This window comes from Drosophila biarmipes, chromosome 3L (genome assembly GCF_025231255.1).
Source record: "Drosophila biarmipes strain raj3 chromosome 3L, RU_DBia_V1.1, whole genome shotgun sequence".
Taxonomy (NCBI): Eukaryota; Metazoa; Arthropoda; class Insecta; order Diptera; family Drosophilidae; genus Drosophila; species Drosophila biarmipes.
The window spans coordinates 1,294,770-1,317,536 of NC_066613.1; the positions used below are offsets into that span (position 1 = coordinate 1,294,770).

A 22,767-nucleotide genomic window follows, 5' to 3' on the forward strand; every position below is an offset into this window, starting at 1 on the left:
AAAAGATTTTCATGTGGGAGGGAAGATCAACCACAAGGACGACATTCGACGTACTGGCATGCTTGTGGCCGCAGTACTCGAAATCCTCATGCTCCTTAAGATTGTTCAGTTGTAGAAGCCATCCGATCAAGGCCTTAGTGACTAACGGCATACTTCGAAAAAGTAATGGTGCAATGTAAATGTATCCAACGAGTCAATCTAGGATAAATTGAACTTGTGCATAACCAAAGGCCAATAGCCTGATATGCTACAACCAGAACTCAAGTGAAATTCAAAAACATTGGAAGCATTCAAAAATGCATTGAAATACATTTAAATCAAGTGAATCGATAGAGCTGATCCCGATAAACAACTAGTGACTTGGTATTCTTAAGAGCAGCAGTCTTTTAATGCACTCATGATTATATATATATATATACATTATCGAATGTGAGTTCCGAATCATTAGATATAATATATTCGGATACTAAAAAATTAGTGTCATTAACTGTATTTTCTCCATTTACAAAAATGGCTCCATCTTGGATTACATCTACATTTTTATTTTTTTCTCGGATTTTGATACAAAAGGATTTTTCTCCATTTAGTAATCTAGTGAAACAAGAGCCTTCTGGGTTAAGTGAGCAATAATTATTAAATATTTCTGTTTTAAAATTAGACATTACATAGTACTTACTTCTACATTTTTCGACGTGATTATCAATTAATAATTTTCCATCATTATGTGAAATGGATCTTGAATTGTAAACTTCACAACGATCGGTAATAATAGGGTATTTTATGTAAATTATAATAAGATCTTGATGCAAAGCGATTTTAAATTCAGATATATCTAAAAGGTCTGTTATAACTACAAGACTATCTTCGTGCTTATAAATTTCTAGTATATCATCATTGTTTAGAATTTTAGTATTCTTATTAAATACATCAATTTTGGCAAGTGTAATTGTGTCCATTAAATTCATAAGATCGTAAGTAAGCAAACGCAGACGATATTTTCTAAGTGGAATTTCTTGATTTTTAAAGGCTGTTTTGAATTGTTTAGACAAAGATTTTATCTCTTTAAATATTTTAGAATTAATAACGAATTGATCGTTATTATTTTGTATTAAATCATCGATTTTATTTTGGACTGTTATGAAATCATCATGATCTGGTGTTCCCGCTATCCATTTCCAAATGGTGCCTATTTCATTAATGCCTCTTTTTGATCTACTGGGTATAACTTGAGAGATAAGTATTTTGATAATTTCTAAATCGTGGGATATTTCCCAAAGGAACTTCTTGTTGTCGTGACCCTTTAGAAATTCTGTTTCAAGATTTATTATTTCTCTATAAAGACTTATAAATCTGCGTGTGATTCATAAATAAGAACATCTTTGGTACCCTTGTAAAGAAGGAAATCATGGTTCGTGTAATCCATAATTTCGGATTTGGTTGTTGCTACCAGCAATAATAAGTACATTATTGAAATCATTATCTGTAATTTGAAACAAGTTATTTAATATTATCTTTATGAATCGTACGGTTTCTGTTATTTATAATAACTTTATTAGGGAGGTTTTCCTTAACTACTTGTTTTTTATATCTAGAATTAAGCTTGTTCCTTTCCCCATGTTTCTTTTCGTAAATTACCTCTCCTACGTGATAATTCTTATTTTGTCTATCTTTATTTTGAAAATGTAACATTTTCTCCTGCGCTTGCTGCAATAATTTAGGAATATCATCGTGTTTGATTTTATTAAATAATATATCAAAAGGTCTATGATTGGTTATTGAATGAATTGTTAAATTATATTTTTGTGCTGCTCTAATTATAATTTCGGAATAATCGATTAAATTAAGCTCATCTTTAATGCAGCGAGCAATTTCTGTTAAGGTAGAGTGTGACCTTTCTATTTGTCCGTTAGACGTACTATGTCGAGGATCTGCAAAGAATAAAGATATCCCATTTCTTTGTGCAAAAGATTTAAATTGGGATGAAGAAAAACTTGGTTCGTTATCTATCATCAAAGATTTGGCTAATGGAAATTGTTGTAAAATTTCTGAAACTTTATTTTCTTTATTCAGTTTATTAGGGATTTCTTTTACCACTAAGTATTCCGAATACGAATCTATACATTTTTTTTGTTTTGATTGCAGATAGTGCAATTCTTTATAAACTCCTTAAGCTTTTTGTATAAATTTGGCCAATAATAGAGTCTAGTTATTTGTTTATAATTTTCATATAGCCCTCTATGAGCTCTACAATGAGTTTCTGTGATAATAAGAGATCTGTCTTCAGCGTTCTCGACATCCTGGACAAATGTCCTCGTGTATAACAATTTATTTATAAAATTGTCCTTAAGTGGTTTTTGAATTCTGTAAAAATCTTCTAGAGTACAGTGAACTCCTACTGTTATATTGGGTGGAATATATTCCCTTAAGATTGATACTAAATTTTCTGGAGTGTCATACTCTATTATATGTCTAATATTTCCGAATACATTAATCGACTCATGTATTGTATACCTCCCCGTTGCTATTAGCAATTGTTGCTTAAACTGGTTTAAGGGTTTTCGGGTTTCTTGTATTACATTCTCAAAACTACTCTCTGCAGAATGCTGAGTATTTTGATCTGAGACCGATTCATTACATTCCGTTAAGTTATTTATTTGAATCCTAGATAAAGCGTTCGCAACAACATTTGTTGCTCCTGGCTTGTAAATAATTTTGGGTGAATAGCTTTCAATAAAGGAATACCACCTTTTCATCTCAATATTTGGATTTTTTTGAGAAATGGAAAATGAAAGAGGTTGATGATCAGTATAGATCTCAATGTTGTTAACCCCATATAAATAATTTCGAAGATTTTTAAAAGCCTATACAATGGCTAAAAGTTCCTTTTTATTGGTTGCGTATAATTGTTCGGTTTTTGTCAGAGTTTTTGAAATATATGTAATTGGTTTTCCTTCCTGAGAAAGAACAGCACCAATTGTTAAGTCTGATGCGTCCGTTGTTAGAGTAAATTTTTTATTATAGTCTGGTTGTACTAGTTCTACTTGTGCAATTAAATTTTCTTTGAGCTCGTTAAAAGCTCTTACAGCTGAATCATCTAACTGTAGTTTTACGTGCCTTTTTTGATACTTTGCCGTTTTGGCCTTCTAAATATTTTGTTAAAGGTTTAGCTATCTTTCCGTAATTTTGCACAAATTTTCTGTAATATCCTGTAAGGCCTAGGAAGCTTCTAAGCTCTCGAATATTTTTAGGTATCGGATATTTTACGATAGTAGAAATTTTTTCGGTATCGGTTTTTATCACATTGTGGGAAACAACGTAACCGAGAAAATTGGTTTCTAATTTGAAGAACTTTGATTTTTCTATTGAAATTTTGATGTTTGCGTTCAGCAAAATTTTAATAATGAGAATTAAATCTTTGTAATGTTGTTCAATTGTTTTTGAAAATATAATTATGTCATCCATATAAACGTGACATGTTTTACCCACTTGTTCTCTTAAAATATCATCCATCGCTCGTTGGAATATTCTTGGAGCGTTGGTCAAACCGAAAGGCATTCTTAGGAATTCGTATTTCCCGTTGTTTATTGAAAATGAGGTTTTCTGAATGTCTGGTTCATTCATGAGAATCTGATGAAATCCAGATTCCAAGTCAATTGTTGAAAAGTATTTGGCTTTCCCAAGATTTGACAAAATCACTGAAGGGTCCTGCATTGGATATCTATCTGGTATTGTATTTTTATTGAGTTTTTTATAATCAATTACGAGTCTGAGTTTTGAAGTTCCGTCTTCATTGAAACCCTTTTTTGGTACTACTAGTACTGGTGACCTACTTGGCCTTATCATTCGATTAAATTCAGAATTTACAAAATCTGAAGCTTATTGAGCATAAGGGTATTGTTTGCTGTAAATGGCCCTATCATTTACGGTGTTTATTTCACCGCGGATATCTGTCCTAAATGGAATCTGCATATTTATTTTCATTGATAATATGTAATATTCCGTTCTCCATATCTTTTCATTGATCTGTAGACGATATTTTTATGTTGTTTATTTTTTGATTGTCGGGTAGTTCAACGACGGCATGTTCAGAATATTTAAATTATTTTTCTTCTATTCCATTATATTTAATTAGTCCCTTAGCTGTATCAATTACCGCTCCTATTTTTTTAATAGAGTATAGCCGACCAGTAAATCTGTCCATCTATTTCATAAAAAGTATATCGCGTATCAAAAATAGTTATCATATGATAATATTTAATTATTAAATATCCATTCAATGTAGATACTCTTTTGTAAATTTGAAGCTCGTTCTTATTTTTATAAATTCCTGTTCTTATATAACACGAGGTTGCCCCAGTGTCAATTAATATTTTTAATTTTTTATTTATTTTTGGGTCATTTCTAATTAAGTAGGGTAAGCCTACTCCTGACTTTTGTCTAAAAAATGGTTCTCCTCAATGTAATTTAATCTCATCGTCTTGTTAGCCGGTTGGTTAACAGTTCCAGTTGGTACCCTTTTATTTTGGGCTTGTCCTTGCTGAGTGTTCTGGGTCTCAAATTTTTTTGTTTGATCCCACTTGTTCTGACTATAATTATTATTTTGATATTTATTATAGCCTTGATTAAAGCCGTTGTTAGCCTTATTCTGAACCTGGATAGACTCGTCTACCTCCATTGGTTCCGGGTTATTTTGTGGTTGCCTATAGGTGTTCCACTGTTTTTGTTGGTTATTATTAAATCTACCCTGGTTCCAAGAATTATTTTTATTCTGATTATAATAACCGTAAGTATTTTTGTTCTGGTAGGTGTCATGATTAAACCTTAAATTATTATTGTTTCGCTGGTTACTATAACTATTGTTTTGCTGTCTAGTCTTGTGTTTGAAATGTGTTTGTCCATTTCCACTAGAGTTTGGCTCACTATGTTTTCTCTGAGTAGTAGAGAAGCTATTTGCGAAATGAGCCCTCATGTTGTTGCTTTCCAGTTCCTGAACTATGACCATTGCATTTGGTAGGTCAGGTGGATTCATTGAGAAAATATTATCTCAAATCAGCTGTAGAAGCCTTCTGATCAAGGCCTTAGTGAAAACGGCATACTTCGAAAAAGTAATGGTGCAATGTAAATGTATTCAACGAGTCAATCTAAGATAAATTAAAATTATGCATAACCAAAGGCCAATAGCCTGATATGCCACAACCAGAACTCAAGTGAAAATCAAAAACATTGGAAGCATTCAAAAATGCATTGAAATACATTTTAATCAAGTGGATCGATAGAGCTGATCCCGATAAACAACTAGCGAAGGCGAGTCTCACGATGCCTCAGGCATATATACATTTTATGTTTAAGTGAATTGGTATTCTTAAGAGCAGCAGTCTTTTAATGCACGCATGATTATATATATATATCTATCTATATATATATATATATAGTATAATTTCTTGTGACAAAAATCTTTCTTGTGCTGCCCTTTGTTTCCAAAAGTTTGGGAGATTGGGAAGATTGGGATATGGATTGTAAATAAGTTTGGGAGCGAAGTCGCCCGTTTGGGATATTGATTGTATACAATAATTTGAGAGTAAGAGTGCAAGAATTTTGTATGTTATTGAAGAGCGGCGTCGCCTGCTCCGGACGTGGATTGTTCACATTGATTCAGCGTGGGATCGCCTAGGCTGCATATTCTTATTTTTTGGTACATAACTGAATATGTGAATATATCACTATATAAATATTCGTGCAGTCCAAACAGTTATTTTATAGACTGTTATTAGCCATTTGGCGGCGAGTATCAGCCTTGTAGTTATATGCCCAATTGCAAGAGCCCTTTGAGCGACGATGCAGTCGTAAATGGTCAGCATTTTTTTTCGCTGATGTGTGCAAATTAAGTTTCTCACTAGTGATTTAAATAAAAAAATTTATTTTTATTTATTAATCACTTAATCACTACTACAATTTTTTAATAGGTCGAACTTAGTTAATTCACTGCTCGTTTACTTTTACTCGATTTGTACTACTGCTCGATTCGGATCTCAAAAATGGACTGCCTGATCTCTAGTTCAATGATCAATAATCAAACCTCGGCTTAAGAGATTTTATCCCCAAAAATTGATAAAGAGAATGGCACAAGAGAGTCGGAAAATAGGATGAAATAGGAAATAGGAAATTGGTGTTTACATTAGCGGAGTTTTAGAGACCGCTTTGGGGATCTTTTTATTTACGTTAACGGACTCGGGGCTCGCTTTGGGGATCTTTTGTTTACGTTAGCGGACTGGATGTTTACAGCATCCGTTTGATTTGGGCTGCGTGAAATTGATCTGGGTGGGAATGATTCGGAGGCCTGTTTGAAAGAAATAGCTGACCACGGGTTTATCTCGGGTCTGTCAGAGGTTTTTGGAAATTGGCTCTCGGCTCAAAGTTGTTTATAAATTGGGTAAGAGCCCCTAAATAATGTGTCATATAACATTCTAAATTGAATCGTCCCGATTCATTGGAACTGATAGGTATATTGAATGTAATTGTTGGGTTAATTCGACAATGATATTTTCTTCTAGGGTATTTTCATTATCGGGTATATTATTTATTTCATTATCGGAAATATTGTTTTCTGGTTCAATTTCTATATGAATTTGCCATGGTTTGAATATTAAAATTTCTGAATTTGATTACAATCATAATAGTTAAATATATAAATGTGAATATGAATAATATTAACGTAACTGGTATTTGAGTATGTTTAATTTGAATAAATGGATTTAGTATGTTAATATTATCGAATGTGAGTTCCGAATCATAAGATATAATATATTCGGATACTAAAAAATCTGTATATTTTCGAGCTATGATGTATTCCAATATCTTATTGTCTACTTTGGTGTAGGAAATATTATTAATTTTAGTGGTGCCATTAAAATTTATTAAATATGACCCATTTAAATGAGTGTCATTAACTGTATTTTCTCCATTTACAAAAATGGCTCCATCTTGGATTACATCTACATTTTTATTTTTTTCTCGGATTTTGATGCAAAAAGATTTTTCTCCATTTAGTAATCTAGTGAAACAAGAGCCTTCTGGGTTAAGTGTGCAATAATTATTAAATATTTCTGTCTTAAAATTAGACATTACATGGTACTTATTTCTACATTTTGCGACGTGATTATCAATTAATAATTTTCCATCATTATGTGAAATGTATTTTATGTAAATTATAATAAGATCTTGATGCAAAGCGATTTTAAATTCAGATATATCTAAAAGGTATGTTATAACTACAGGTCTATCTTCGTGCTTATAAATTTCTATTATATCATTATTGTTTAGAATTTTAGTATTAAATACTTGCTCGCCCACAAACAGCTTAAACGCTTAAATCTGTCTGCCGCTCACATAACATAACAATATCGCTTTGCTGCTTATATATCTCCAATTCCCTTAAGCTGAGTAACGGGTATCTCAAAGCCAAGGCACTCGACTATAGCGTTCTTCCTTGCTTTTATTTACGTTCACCTGTTTAAGTAGCGCTACTCTCAATGATTTTAATATTTTATTGCCCATATTCTTAAAAATTGTCAATTGAAACTTGTTTACAGATATTTTCTCCCTGTGCCAGTTTTAGTTTGTTTTGTTTTTTTTTAATACCGTCCTTTCTTTCTAGCCTTTAGAAGAACTGAGCTAAGTCAAGGTTTCCAAATCGCTAGCATCATATCTTGCCGTAATTTTTTATCCGTGTTTAAATAAAAACTACTTTAAGTTGGGGCTAGAACCTGTTACGTACGCCCTCCATATAGAAAGATTCAACGACGAATCCTAAGTCGGAGGAGAGGGTGTATTTGACTTAAAAATACAGCTAATAGAGTTAAAAGAAATTGTAATTCGGCAACTTACTGATGTCACGTGATTAGAACAACGGGCACGATCCACCTACTGATAACCATATCCCCAAAGAACAACAGCCGGCCGTTGGCTCCAAAGATATCGGATACCGAGAGATAGTAATCCTAGGTGGGAACACGTAGTTTATCCGATAAAAACTGACAGCTAAGTAAAAGCTCTACTATGGTATAAAAGACCTTAGATGATTAGAAAAAATGGGGATAGTCCATTCTGGTGTCTTGCTGACGGAAGCCACTAGGATCCAAAATCCCTTGAGGAGGACACCAATAGCTCAAAAGATTTTCATGTGGGAGGGAAGATCAACCACAAGGACGACATTCGACGTACTGGCATGCTTGTGGCCGCAGTACTCGAAATCCTCATGCTCCTTAAGATTGTTCAGTTGTAGAAGCCATCCGATCAAGGCCTTAGTGACTAACGGCATACTTCGAAAAAGTAATGGTGCAATGTAAATGTATCCAACGAGTCAATCTAGGATAAATTGAACTTGTGCATAACCAAAGGCCAATAGCCTGATATGCTACAACCAGAACTCAAGTGAAATTCAAAAACATTGGAAGCATTCAAAAATGCATTGAAATACATTTAAATCAAGTGAATCGATAGAGCTGATCCCGATAAACAACTAGTGACTTGGTATTCTTAAGAGCAGCAGTCTTTTAATGCACTCATGATTATATATATATATATACATTATCGAATGTGAGTTCCGAATCATTAGATATAATATATTCGGATACTAAAAAATTAGTGTCATTAACTGTATTTTCTCCATTTACAAAAATGGCTCCATCTTGGATTACATCTACATTTTTATTTTTTTCTCGGATTTTGATACAAAAGGATTTTTCTCCATTTAGTAATCTAGTGAAACAAGAGCCTTCTGGGTTAAGTGAGCAATAATTATTAAATATTTCTGTTTTAAAATTAGACATTACATAGTACTTACTTCTACATTTTTCGACGTGATTATCAATTAATAATTTTCCATCATTATGTGAAATGGATCTTGAATTGTAAACTTCACAACGATCGGTAATAATAGGGTATTTTATGTAAATTATAATAAGATCTTGATGCAAAGCGATTTTAAATTCAGATATATCTAAAAGGTCTGTTATAACTACAAGACTATCTTCGTGCTTATAAATTTCTAGTATATCATCATTGTTTAGAATTTTAGTATTCTTATTAAATACATCAATTTTGGCAAGTGTAATTGTGTCCATTAAATTCATAAGATCGTAAGTAAGCAAACGCAGACGATATTTTCTAAGTGGAATTTCTTGATTTTTAAAGGCTGTTTTGAATTGTTTAGACAAAGATTTTATCTCTTTAAATATTTTAGAATTAATAACGAATTGATCGTTATTATTTTGTATTAAATCATCGATTTTATTTTGGACTGTTATGAAATCATCATGATCTGGTGTTCCCGCTATCCATTTCCAAATGGTGCCTATTTCATTAATGCCTCTTTTTGATCTACTGGGTATAACTTGAGAGATAAGTATTTTGATAATTTCTAAATCGTGGGATATTTCCCAAAGGAACTTCTTGTTGTCGTGACCCTTTAGAAATTCTGTTTCAAGATTTATTATTTCTCTATAAAGACTTATAAATCTGCGTGTGATTCATAAATAAGAACATCTTTGGTACCCTTGTAAAGAAGGAAATCATGGTTCGTGTAATCCATAATTTCGGATTTGGTTGTTGCTACCAGCAATAATAAGTACATTATTGAAATCATTATCTGTAATTTGAAACAAGTTATTTAATATTATCTTTATGAATCGTACGGTTTCTGTTATTTATAATAACTTTATTAGGGAGGTTTTCCTTAACTACTTGTTTTTTATATCTAGAATTAAGCTTGTTCCTTTCCCCATGTTTCTTTTCGTAAATTACCTCTCCTACGTGATAATTCTTATTTTGTCTATCTTTATTTTGAAAATGTAACATTTTCTCCTGCGCTTGCTGCAATAATTTAGGAATATCATCGTGTTTGATTTTATTAAATAATATATCAAAAGGTCTATGATTGGTTATTGAATGAATTGTTAAATTATATTTTTGTGCTGCTCTAATTATAATTTCGGAATAATCGATTAAATTAAGCTCATCTTTAATGCAGTGAGCAATTTCTGTTAAGGTAGAGTGTGCCCTTTCTATTTGCCCTTTTGATATATTATTTACTATGTCGAGGATCTGCAAAGAATAAAGATATCCCATTTCTTTGTGCAAAAGATTTAAATTGGGATGAAGAAAAACTTGGTTCGTTATCTATCATCAAAGATTTGGCTAATGGAAATTGTTGTAAAATTTCTGAAACTTTATTTTCTATATTCAGTTTATTAGGGATTTCTTTTACCACTAAGTATTCCGAATACGAATCTATACAAGTAATGAATATAAGATTTTGGGCGTAAAATATGTCAAGATGCAAATTCTCACCTTCTCTGTCTGGGATTGGTGCTTGACCGATAGTAATCTGTACTGGGTGCCTGTTGTATTTGTTTTGATTGCAGATAGTGCAATTCTTTATAAACTCCTTAAGCTTTTTGTATAAATTTGGCCAATAATAGAGTCTAGTTATTTGTTTATAATTTTCATATAGCCCTCTATGAGCTCTACAATGAGTTTCTGTGATAATAAGAGATCTGTCTTCAGCGTTCTCGACATCCTGGACAAATGTCCTTGTGTATAACAATTTATTTATAAAATTGTCCTTAAGTGGTTTTTGAATTCTGTAAAAATCTTCTAGAGTACAGTGAACTCCTACTGTTATATTGGGTGGAATATATTCCCTTAAGATTGATACTAAATTTTCTGGAGTGTCATACTCTATTATATGTCTAATATTTCCGAATACATTAATCGACTCATGTATTGTATACCTCCCCGTTGCTATTAGCAATTGTTGCTTAAACTGGTTTAAGGGTTTAAGGGTTTTCGGGTTTCTTGTATTACATTCTCAAAACTACTCTCTGCAGAATGCTGAGTATTTTGATCTGAGACCGATTCATTACATTCCGTTAAGTTATTTATTTGAATCCTAGATAAAGCGTTCGCAACAACATTTGTTGCTCCTGGCTTGTAAATAATTTTGGGTGAATAGCTTTCAATAAAGGAATACCACCTTTTCATCTCAATATTTGGATTTTTTTGAGAAATGGAAAATGAAAGAGGTTGATGATCAGTATAGATCTCAATGTTGTTAACCCCATATAAATAATTTCGAAGATTTTTAAAAGCCCATACAATGGCTAAAAGTTCCTTTTTATTGGTTGCGTATAATTGTTCGGTTTTTGTCAGAGTTTTTGAAATATATGTAATTGGTTTTCCTTCCTGAGAAAGAACAGCACCAATTGTTAAGTCTGATGCGTCCGTTGTTAGAGTAAATTTTTTATTATAGTCTGGTTGTACTAGTTCTACTTGTGCAATTAAATTTTCTTTGAGCTCGTTAAAAGCTCTTACAGCTGAATCATCTAACTGTAGTTTTACGTGCCTTTTTTGATACTTTGCCGTTTTGGCCTTCTAAATATTTTGTTAAAGGTTTAGCTATCTTTCCGTAATTTTGCACAAATTTTCTGTAATATCCTGTAAGGCCTAGGAAGCTTCTAAGCTCTCGAATATTTTTAGGTATCGGATATTTTACGATAGTAGAAAATTTTTCGTTATCGGTTTTTATCACATTGTGGGAAACAACGTAACCGAGAAAATTGGTTTCTAATTTGAAGAACTTTGATTTTTTTATTGAAATTTTGATGTTTGCGTTCAGCAAAATTTTAATAATGAGAATTAAATCTTTGTAATGTTGTTCAATGGTTTTTGAAAATATAATTATGTCATCCATATAAACGTGACATGTTTTACCCACTTGTTCTCTTAAAATATCATCCATCGCTCGTTGGAATATTCTTGGAGCGTTGGTCAAACCGAAAGGCATTCTTAGGAATTCGTATTTCCCGTTGTTTATTGAAAATGAGGTTTTCTGAATGTCTGGTTCATTCATGAGAATCTGATGAAATCCAGATTCCAAGTCAATTGTTGAAAAGTATTTGGCTTTCCCAAGATTTGACAAAATCACTGAAGGGTCCTGCATTGGATATCTATCTGGTATTGTATTTTTATTGAGTTTTTTATAATCAATTACGAGTCTGAGTTTTGAAGTTCCGTCTTCTTTGAAACCCTTTTTTGGTACTACTAGTACTGGTGACCTACTTGGCCTTATCATTTCTTCAATTAACATTCGATTAAATTCAGAATTTACAAAATCTGAAGCTTATTGAGCATAAGGGTATTGTTTGCTGTAAATGGCCCTATCATTTACGGTGTTTATTTCACCGCGGATATCTGTCCTAAATGGAATCTGCATATTTATTTTCATTGACAATATGTAATATTCCGTTCTCCATATCTTTTCATTGATCTGTAGACGATATTTTTATGTTGTTTATTTTTTGATTGTCGGGTAGTTCAACGACGGCGTGTTCAGAATATTTAAATTCCAAACTTTTATTTTTGTCGGATTTTTCAACGACGGCGTGTTCGGAATTTTTGAATTCCAAACTTTTATTTTTCTCGGATTTTTCAACGACGGCGTGTTCAGGATTTGTATATCCCAAACTAGATTCGCTTTGATTACCCATTTCAGATTCGGATCTGATTTTTCATTAAATTTTTTGATTTTTTCATCAAAGTATTTTTTTAATTTAAATTCTTTTAATGGAAGAATGGTTTTTTCTTCTGTTAAAGAATGTTGGTTTAATATGTTTCCGTTATCATAATTTAATTTTTCTTCTATTCCATTATATTTAATTAGTCCCTTAGCTGTATCAATTACCGCTCCTATTTTTTTAATAGAGTATAGCCGACCAGTAAATCTGTCCATCTATTTCATAAAAAGTATATCGCGTATCAAAAATAGTTATCATATGATAATATTTAATTATTAAATATCCATTCAATGTAGATACTCTTTTGTAAATTTGAAGCTCGTTCTTATTTTTATAAATTCCTGTTCTTATATAACACGAGGTTGCCCCAGTGTCAATTAATATTTTTAATTTTTTATTTATTTTTGGGTCATTTCTAATTAAGTAGGGTAAGCCTACTCCTGACTTTTGTCTAAAAAATGGTTCTCCTCAATGTAATTTAATCTCATCGTCTTGTTAGCCGGTTGGTTAACAGTTCCAGTTGGTACCCTTTTATTTTGGGCTTGTCCTTGCTGAGTGTTCTGGGTCTCAAATTTTTTTGTTTGATCCCACTTGTTCTGACTATAATTATTATTTTGATATTTATTATAGCCTTGATTAAAGCCGTTGTTAGCCTTATTCTGAACCTGGATAGACTCGTCTACCTCCATTGGTTCCGGGTTATTTTGTGGTTGCCTATAGGTGTTCCACTGTTTTTGTTGGTTATTATTAAATCTACCCTGGTTCCAAGAATTATTTTTATTCTGATTATAATAACCGTAAGTATTTTTGTTCTGGTAGGTGTCATGATTAAACCTTAAATTATTATTGTTTCGCTGGTTACTATAACTATTGTTTTGCTGTCTAGTCTTGTGTTTGAAATGTGTTTGTCCATTTCCACTAGAGTTTGGCTCACTATGTTTTCTCTGAGTAGTAGAGAAGCTATTTGCGAAATGAGCCCTCATGTTGTTGCTTTCCAGTTCCTGAACTATGACCATTGCATTTGGTAGGTCAGGTGGATTCATTGAGAAAATAGTATCTGAAATTTGGACGTTGAGGCCGGTAATGAAAACTCTAAGAGCTGTTTTCCTATGTTTCTCATTCATTTCCGCTGTTATAGGTTTGTTTCTACCGTAGGTCATAATAGTTTTATTAATTAGCAGAGTTAATTTTCTATTAACTGTACCATAATAATCCATTATGGATAATTTTCCCTGACTCAATACACTTAATTCCTGTTCAATAATGTGAATTGGTCTTTTGTCGCTAAAGACGAAGTCAAGTCTGGCCATTATGGCATCGAAATTTAATACCGTACCGTTATGGGTAAAGGCGTCGTTTGCCATTCCTGTTATTTTGTTTCGTAATATAGATAAGGCAGAATAAAATCTTTCACTCCCTCTGGCATATTGCCCCATGGCTACTTCTGCCGATTCTCTCCAGCTTACATATTTATCCTCTTCACCTTTATATTCCCTAACAGATAGTCCATTCTGGTGTCCCAAAATCCCTTGAGGAGGACACCAATAGCTCAAAAGATTGACATGTGGGAGGGAAGATTAACCACAAGGACGACATTCGACGTACTCGCATGCTTGTGGCCGCAGTACTCGAAATCCTCATGCTCCTTAAGATTGTTCAGCTGTAGAAGCCTTCTGATCAAGGCCTTAGTGACTAACGGCATACTTCGAAAAAGTAATGGTGCAATGTAAATGTATTCAACGAGTCAATCTAAGATAAATTGAAATTATGCATAACCAAAGGCCAATAGCCTGATATGCCACAACCAGAACTCAAGTGAAAATCAAAAACATTGGAAGCATTCAAAAATGCATTGAAATACATTTTAATCAAGTGGATCGATAGAGCTGATCCCGATAAACAACTAGCGAAGGCGAGTCTCACGATGCCTCCTCAGGCATATATACATTTTATGTTTAAGTGAATTGGTATTCTTAAGAGCAGCAGTCTTTTAATGCACGCATGATTATATATATATATCTATCTATATATATATATATAGTATAATTTCTTGTGACAAAAATCTTTCTTGTGCTGCCCTTTGTTTCCAAAAGTTTGGGAGATTGGGAAGATTGGGATATGGATTGTACATAAGTTTGGGAGCGAAGTCGCCCGTTTGGTATATTGATTGTATACAATAATTTGAGAGTAAGAGTGCAAGAATTTTGTATGTTATTGAAGAGCGGCGTCGCCTGCTCCGGACGTGGATTGTTCACATTGATTCAGCGTGGGATCGCCTAGGCTGCATATTCTTATTTTTTGGTACATAACTGAATATGTGAATATATCACTATATAAATATTCGTGCAGTCCAAACAGTTATTTTATAGACTGTTATTAGCCATTTGGCGGCGAGTATCAGCCTTGTAGTCATATGCCCAATTGCAAGAGCCCTCTGAGCGACGATGCAGTCGTAAATGGTCAGCATTTTTTTTCGCTGATGTGTGCAAATTAAGTTTCTCACTAGTGATTTAAATAAAAAAATTTATTTTTATTTATTAATCACTTAATCACTACTACAATTTTTTAATAGGTCGAACTTAGTTAATTCACTGCTCGTTTACTTTTACTCGATTTGTACTACTGCTCGATTCGGATCTCAAAAATGGACTGCCTGATCTCTAGTTCAATGATCAATAATCAAACCTCGGTTTAAGAGATTTTATCCCCAAAAATTGATAAAGAGAATGGCACAAGAGAGTCGGAAAATAGGATGATGAAATTTGCCAATTAAATTTGAAGTCCAATCTTGGCCGGAAATTGGTGTTTACATTAGCGGAGTTTTAGAGACCGCTTTGGGGATCTTTTTGTTTACGTTAACGGACTCGGGGCTCGCTTTGGGGATCTTTTGTTTACGTTAGCGGACTGGATGTTTACAGCATCCGTTTGATTTGGGCTGCGTGAAATTGATCTGGGTGGGAATGATTCGGAGGCCTGGTTGAAAGAAATAGCTGACCACGGTTTTATCTCGGGTCTGTCAGAGTTATTTGGAAATTGGCTCTCGGCTCAAAGTTGTTTATAAATTGGGTAAGAGACCCTAAATTATGTGTCATATAACTTGCATACGCATTCTCATGCATTGCAAAGACTACGATTCTTGGGTGCTTTTGCACCAAAGTCCTGCCTTGAGAAGATTAATTTTCTGATTAAACATGCTGAATATTTTAATTTTACTTTAATTCATATTTATTAAAATAAAATTATGTTCTATTTTAATACTAAATATGTTATAATTATATCATATTGTATATTATATTTAAGTTATTAACTTTTAGTTATTTAGATATAAATAAATATTTAAATTATTTAATTATAACTAAATAACTAAAAGATAAAATCTGCGAAGCGTGCCACCCCTGTTCCAAAGGTACGATTTTCATCGAACTTTTCATACCCGTTACTCGTCGCGCAAGTTTGTTTGTTTCTAATGCCTACAATCCGCGAAATTCTGTGGCGCCTAGAAACAAAATTGAAATGTGTTTGTTTCATCAATACCTATCGACCGATCTAAAAAAATGTGACACGCCCACTCTAACGCCCACAAACGGTTTAAACGCTTAAACCTGTCTGCCGCCCAAAGAACATCAAAGGAGACGGCCCAAAATATCGTATTGCTGCTTATATATCTCCATTTACCTTTTGCTCTCTTAAGCTGAGTTACGGGAATTTGATAGTCGAGACACCTGACTATAGCGTTCTTTCTTGTCTTAGCTGTTTCCCCCCCAAACTAGCGAATTATTTCCAAAGTGGTAGAACTAATGTTTCTTATATTGAACTAAGTTCAATGTATAGGCAGTGTTCTGATCTGTTAAATGTGGCCATTACGCTTTTTATTATCAAAAAAAAGAAAGGAAGTTAACTTCTACAAGCCGAAGTTTGTATACCCCTGCAGTTATAAGTAACTGTAGTGTGTATTTAGTAACACCATGTGAAATTTTTAAGGATTGTTGCTGACTTCAGTGATAGAAAAAAAAAAAATATTTCATTATTATTTTTAGACTATTTTTTTGACATCTTTAAGTTAAAGTAGTCCTATTTTTAATAAATTGAATTCGAAATTGAAAACCAATTAAATTATATTTCCAAGTGTAGGACGTTATATGTTAAAAAACAACAAAGATATATATTTTTTTTATTATTTTTCCTTATAGATCCAATGGGAGCTATAAGATATAGTTGTTTGATCCGGTTGGTTCCGACTTATATACTACCTGCAATAGAAATAAGACTTTTGGTAAAATTTTATCCTGATAGCTTTAAAACTGAGAGACAAGTTTGCGTAGAAACGGACAGACAGACGGAACGACGGACGGACAGACAGACATGGCTAGATCGACTCGTCTAGTGACGTCTCCTTCACTGCGTTGCAAACTTCTGACTGAAATCATTATAACCTTTTCAAGGTATAAAAATAACCAAATATTGTTAACAAAAACATTACTTTTCAGTTTGTAATGTCTTATTTTTAAAGTAACAAATCAAAATAATTTAACAAAAATTTACATTTCATTTTACAATGTTTTAACTACCGGCTATTTCAGTAGATGCTATGTGGGCAGCAGACAGATTTAGCGCTTAAACTGTTGGTGGGCGATAGAGTGGGCGTTGAACATTTTGTTTGGGTTAATCGATAGGTATTGATGAGACAAACACAAACTGCAAACTTTTGACTGAAATCAATGTTCTTTTATAATTATTCTTTTTTTCACACCGTTTTTTTTTTTGACATCTTTAAGTTGGAGTAGTCCGATTTTTATTAAATTGAATTCGAAATTCTTAAAAATAAAAAAATACTATTCTCAGTATTATAAGATAATATGTCAAAAAGCACCAAAACTATAATTTGTTTCATATTAATTTCCCACCAATTTTCCGATCATTCGTATGGCATATATATGATATAGTCGTCCGAATTTGATAAAATTTAAATCAAAATTCAGAACTAATTAAAAAAATGTATTTTCCATAGTATGAGGTTAAAAAACACCGAAGCTATAATTTGTTTCATATTATTTACCCACCCATTTTTCGATCGTTTTAATTTTTTTATTTGTTTTTTAATTCGTGGCATGCTGGTCGAAAGGATTATGCAAAACCAAAACAGATAATTAAAGCAAAATGTTTTTAGCAGGTAGTTTTCAAAATATTTATAAACATGAATGGTTGACCAATTTTTAAGCTTTTATATTGTTACCTGTGAAAAAGGATTAACATTTTGTAGGAGTTTTTTAGCATAACTGTTACTTTTGAAACCTTCTCCAATTTTAAACCCGAAACACTTGTCGCAATTAAAAAATTGCGTTCTTCCTACAATTTCATATTAGGTATAAAAACAACACACACAACGCAGAATCAGCCCTAGCAAAGGGCTATAATTTCATAAAAAATAATTGGAAATACATTTTTTAAAATTTATCTTTGATGTCTTTAACATTAGTTCTGAATTTCAAATTTAGTTTTATCAAAATCGGATCATATAGCTGTTATAGGAAACATCGAAAAATTGGTGGGAAAATAATATGAAACAAATTATAGTTTCTGTGTTTTTTGGCATATTATCTTATTATATTGGGAATATAATTTTTTATATTTTTAAGAGCTTCGAATTAAACTTAATAAAAATTGGAATTAGCAGATTTGACTTGACTTATTTTATATAGGGTCGGAAACGTCTCCTTTAATGCGTTGCAAACTTCTGACTAAAATCATTATACCCTCTGCAAGGGTATAAAAAGAGGGGCCCAGCCAAAGGTTTTTCGCAATATCGATTTTACCGACCGCATATAGCGGTTTGCCATACAAAAATTGAAAAGTTACTTTTATTTTTGCTTGGAGAAACTTTTTAAATAAAGAAATTAAAGTTTTTAAGACAAGGAAAAAAATTAAAAAGTAGATTTTCACACAAATTCGGAATTTTCAATAAGAACTGAATGGGTTAAGAAAAGTAGTACACCATTCTAACGGCATTTCAATTACCTTTACATTGATGCCAAAAGTTAAACGAAGCAAGTTTAAGTTCACTTTTATTTTGTGTAAATACTTTTGACAACCCTTGCGTATTCTTGATCGGGATCACTATTCGAGTCGATCTAGCCATGTCCGTCTGTCTGTCCGTATAAACGCTGAAATCTCGGAAACTATAAGAGCTAGCACAATCAGACTTGGCATGTAGATTCCTGGGCTTCCTGCGCAGCGCAAGTTTGTTTCAGCGGGATGCCACGCTCAAACTCAAACGCCTACAATCCGCGAAAATCTGAATCGCCTACAGTTTTTATGTTAAAAACAAAATTTTAACTGAAATATGTTTGTTCCATAGCTACCTATCGACTGACCTAAAAATAAAATGTGCCACGCCCAGTCTAACGAACACAAACGGCTTAAACGCTTAATATTTACTGAAATAGCCGGTAGGTGGTGGTGCCCTATATGGTGCTTATATATCTCCATTTTCATATTGCTCCCTTAAGCTGAGTAACGGTTATTTGATAGTCGTGGTACTCGACTATAGCTTTCTTCCTTGTTTTGTCATTATAACTATGTGTCACATATAAGTTCATCAGTTTTATAACAAAATGCCAGTTATTTTAGTTGTATGATGTGGTCCTAAATAAAATTTAAAACATGACATTACAACCTATAGAAATCGAATAAGCAAGAAAATATTTTACGGAATATAACATGTTTAGCCGTCAGTACCCTTACCTCAGCTTTGGAAAATGGTACCCTTTCTGGGTGCCGTTCACCCATTCGACTTTGACGGTTTATAATTTTATTTGTAATTGTCCGATTTTTCATTTTTTGTTAAATATATGAATTTGCTCAAGAACAAAATGGTTTAGCTAGTAGACGTCTAAGTTTGACATAAAATACATTAAATTGCAAATAACCTTTAAGTATTTATGAAAAAGCCCCTCTTTGAAAAATCGCTCTTGTGTGCTACACCTAGTAAGGGTACTAAGGGTTAATAATGTCCAAAAAAAAGTCAAATAAATTTTGTTATGTTGTCGGATATTTCATTTTTATCCTGAATTCTATTTAAAATAAAAGGATGTTTTATGTATAAAAACAAACATGTTTACTCAGATTTGACTTGACTTATTTTATAAATGTTTATATGTTGACTGTCAAAATCGAATACTCCGTTTAAAAGTAATACGGAAAACAAGATTATGGGGGACTGAATTCATTATACCTTCTACAAGGGTATAAAAACTTCTGATATCAAATAAAAACACTGCTGAACGAGGTAAATATCTAGTGACGATCGCACCTACAGCAAACAAAAGCTCTGATACCAACTTTTGTGATGAAAATGTATTATACGATCTACTAGCCAGTACAAATATGTTTTACATTTATATACATCATGTCTGTCGACAAGCTTGGACATTTTTCTATTAAATAGAAAAGATCCAAAAATTTGAAAGGACGTGTTAAGTCTACTGAGGTACTACTTAAATAAACGTATCAAAAACGGAACTAAACTTTTGGAAACAATATAATATAACAATATACCTATAAGAACATCGGAAAGTTGGGAGAAGATTCAAGAATTAAAATTTTAACCTAACATATTAATCGACGATTCACAAAAATGTTAACTTTACAAAATGAAATTGAATGGTTTAATAAAAAGCCAGACAGCGCTGACCAATTTTTTGCCAAAATTCTGAAAAAGATTACAAGCATTAAGGATTATATACTTAAATATATTTATCGGTTTTATATCATTACCGAAAAAAGACAATTAAGTTAAAAAGTGTCGCCTTTTGTAAATGAGTTGCACGGTCCATCTCGAAAAACCATTCACGAGGGTAAGTGATTACAAGAGGTATTAATGATCTGTGGCAAGCAGATTTTGTTAAAACACCAATTTATAGTCTTGGCCATGTGCGATCATATGTTTGCCAAAGACAATCTGGTAAGATCACAGACTAATGGAGGGAGTTAGAAAGTGAGCAATTGATGCTGCTGAGAAAATCATCATCACTTTAGCTGGTCCGAGCGGATGTAAGCTCTCAAAGCTAGGTTGATTGAGCGGTTGACACTTTCCGCTGCGTTGGAGTGCGGATCATAGGCACCTGTGAACATGTGGCCCCCGCCATATTTGGAAAGAATGTCGGAGAAGTCACGGCTTTTAATTTTTCCTATGGCAGCTATATGATATAGTCGTCCGATTTTGATAAAATTTAATTCGAAATTCCGAACTAATTTAAAAATACTATATCCAAGCTTATGTTAAAAAACACCAAATATATAATTTTTTTAAATTTTTTTCCCCGATAGTTCCTATGGGAGCTATAAGATATAGTTGTCCGATCCGGCTGGTTCCGATTTACTACCTGCAATACAATGAAGACTTTTGGGAAAGTTTCAGCCTTATAGCTTTAAAACTGAGAGACTAGTTTGCGTAGAAACGGACGGACAGACGGCCAGACGTACAGACGGACATCGCTAGATCGACACGTCTAGTGACGCTGATCAAGAATATATATACCTTATGGGGTCGGAAACGTCTCCTTCACTGCGTTGCAAACTTCTGACTGAAAAACTTCTGTAAAAAACCTCTGGCCAAGGTTCATTGAATCAGATTAGGAAATGAAAAAATAAGTCCCATTTTTTCCTAATTTATTTATTAAATTTAAACAATAAAAAATTAACATTGGCTTTCTCAGAAATATCGGAGTAATTGCAGCAAATTTCATACCCTTGTAGAGGGACCCCATAAAGTACAAGAGGGCAGTCCGATAAGTACTTAGCCTCAGCCCCTGATGGCGTCACTATCGCAAGAGAAATTTACTATCGTGTAGTACTACATTCTCGTAGACGGCTACTGTTTCAGCCGAATCGGACTCGTAGTTTTGTTTTGACTGCGTATAGAATCGGAGAAAGAGCAATATCGGTCTGTGATTCGATCCTTGTTGTTTTTGGAAGGGAAATCGCGCAGCGAAATCAAATAGCGCTTGGATGCTGTGTGCAGTGACTCTTCACCTTCGATGGCGACCGTCAAAAATTGGTTTAACGAGTTTCGACGTGGTCGTACGTCGGTCACGCCCAGGTGCCCCGAAAACGGCTTCCATAGAGGACAACTTTAAAATACGCGATGGGTGCCGCGTTTGCTCATTCCGGACAACAAACGCAACCGTGAGACCACTTCAGAGCAATGTTGCCGCTGTTTAAGCGCAATCTGTCGTTTCGTGTCCGTCCACGAAACATGGATCCACTGCACAGTGGATCCGCTTGTATAGAAGAGCGGCCAAAAATACTAATAATGGTCATAACGTGCTGAAATTTATAACAATAATTTAGCAAATTTGTCAAAACATATAGCAACAAAAATCGAACATATCGATCGGCTATATCCTATAGCTCCCATAGGAACAATCGATACCCAATTATAAAAACATATTTTTTTAATCTAATTTATTACGATTTTGATATCGTCGTTACGATATTCTTAAAAAAACTGAAATAAAAATCAACAAACAAAATATTAATGAAACAAAAATTATAAAGCATCATCAAGTAATTCGAAGACATATGTAAGCAAACTCGACCTATCTTTTTTAGGAAGTTGTCTCTGTCCTGCTAAAAATGGATCTGAACGCAATAATAAATAGTTCATGACATCTGTGTTTGTTAAAGTACGAGATACTTTCCGACTGTGTTTGGTTTGTCCACTAGTACCGAATGTGTTTCTTCCTGTTCAATACTTGCATATAAAATATGTAAAAAGTATTCAAAGAAGCGTATATAAGAATGTAGTGGAGACAATCAAATTCGTAAAATCTTGGGCGAACTCCTTTATTCAAACATTTTTGTATATTGTGTATTTCTGTTGACTTTGCTCCACATATATAACACGTTGCCGATGATGATTTGCTGATTGCGTTGCACACCTTTCCATCAACCATTGTAATTCCTTTGGCTTTAATTCTTTAATTTTTGGGTCAAAATATTCTGCTTCGCCTTTCGACACTTTCGCGGTCTCTTAAATTGAAGTCTTATTGGTCGACAGTAACGAGTCGATGATGGCCGGGGGTTTTTCCAAATTATTGTGTTATCTATTTGAGTAACCAGTTGGAGAGGTATGTAGGATGTGATAAATAAGCTTCTGTTGTCCAAATCACCGTTTGAAAACTTTTGTTTATACTCG

At 33.1% G+C, this 22,767-nt stretch overlaps 1 protein-coding gene across 13 annotated transcripts in view; it reads right to left on the reverse strand.

Annotated features, from left to right (window-relative positions):
- LOC108022354 (dnaJ homolog subfamily C member 16) overlaps nt 1–22,767 on the reverse strand; it is a 274,183-nt gene that overhangs the window by 186,889 nt on the left and 64,527 nt on the right. Inside the window, exon 1 of one of the 13 annotated variants that reach the window (XM_050886284.1) lies at nt 7,885–8,023. The exons of the other annotated variants lie outside the window; for them this stretch is intronic. The gene's annotated coding sequence lies outside the window, so the exon portion shown is untranslated. Of the gene's footprint in view, nt 1–7,884; nt 8,024–22,767 lie in introns of those variants that run through there. 13 annotated transcript variants of the gene reach the window in all.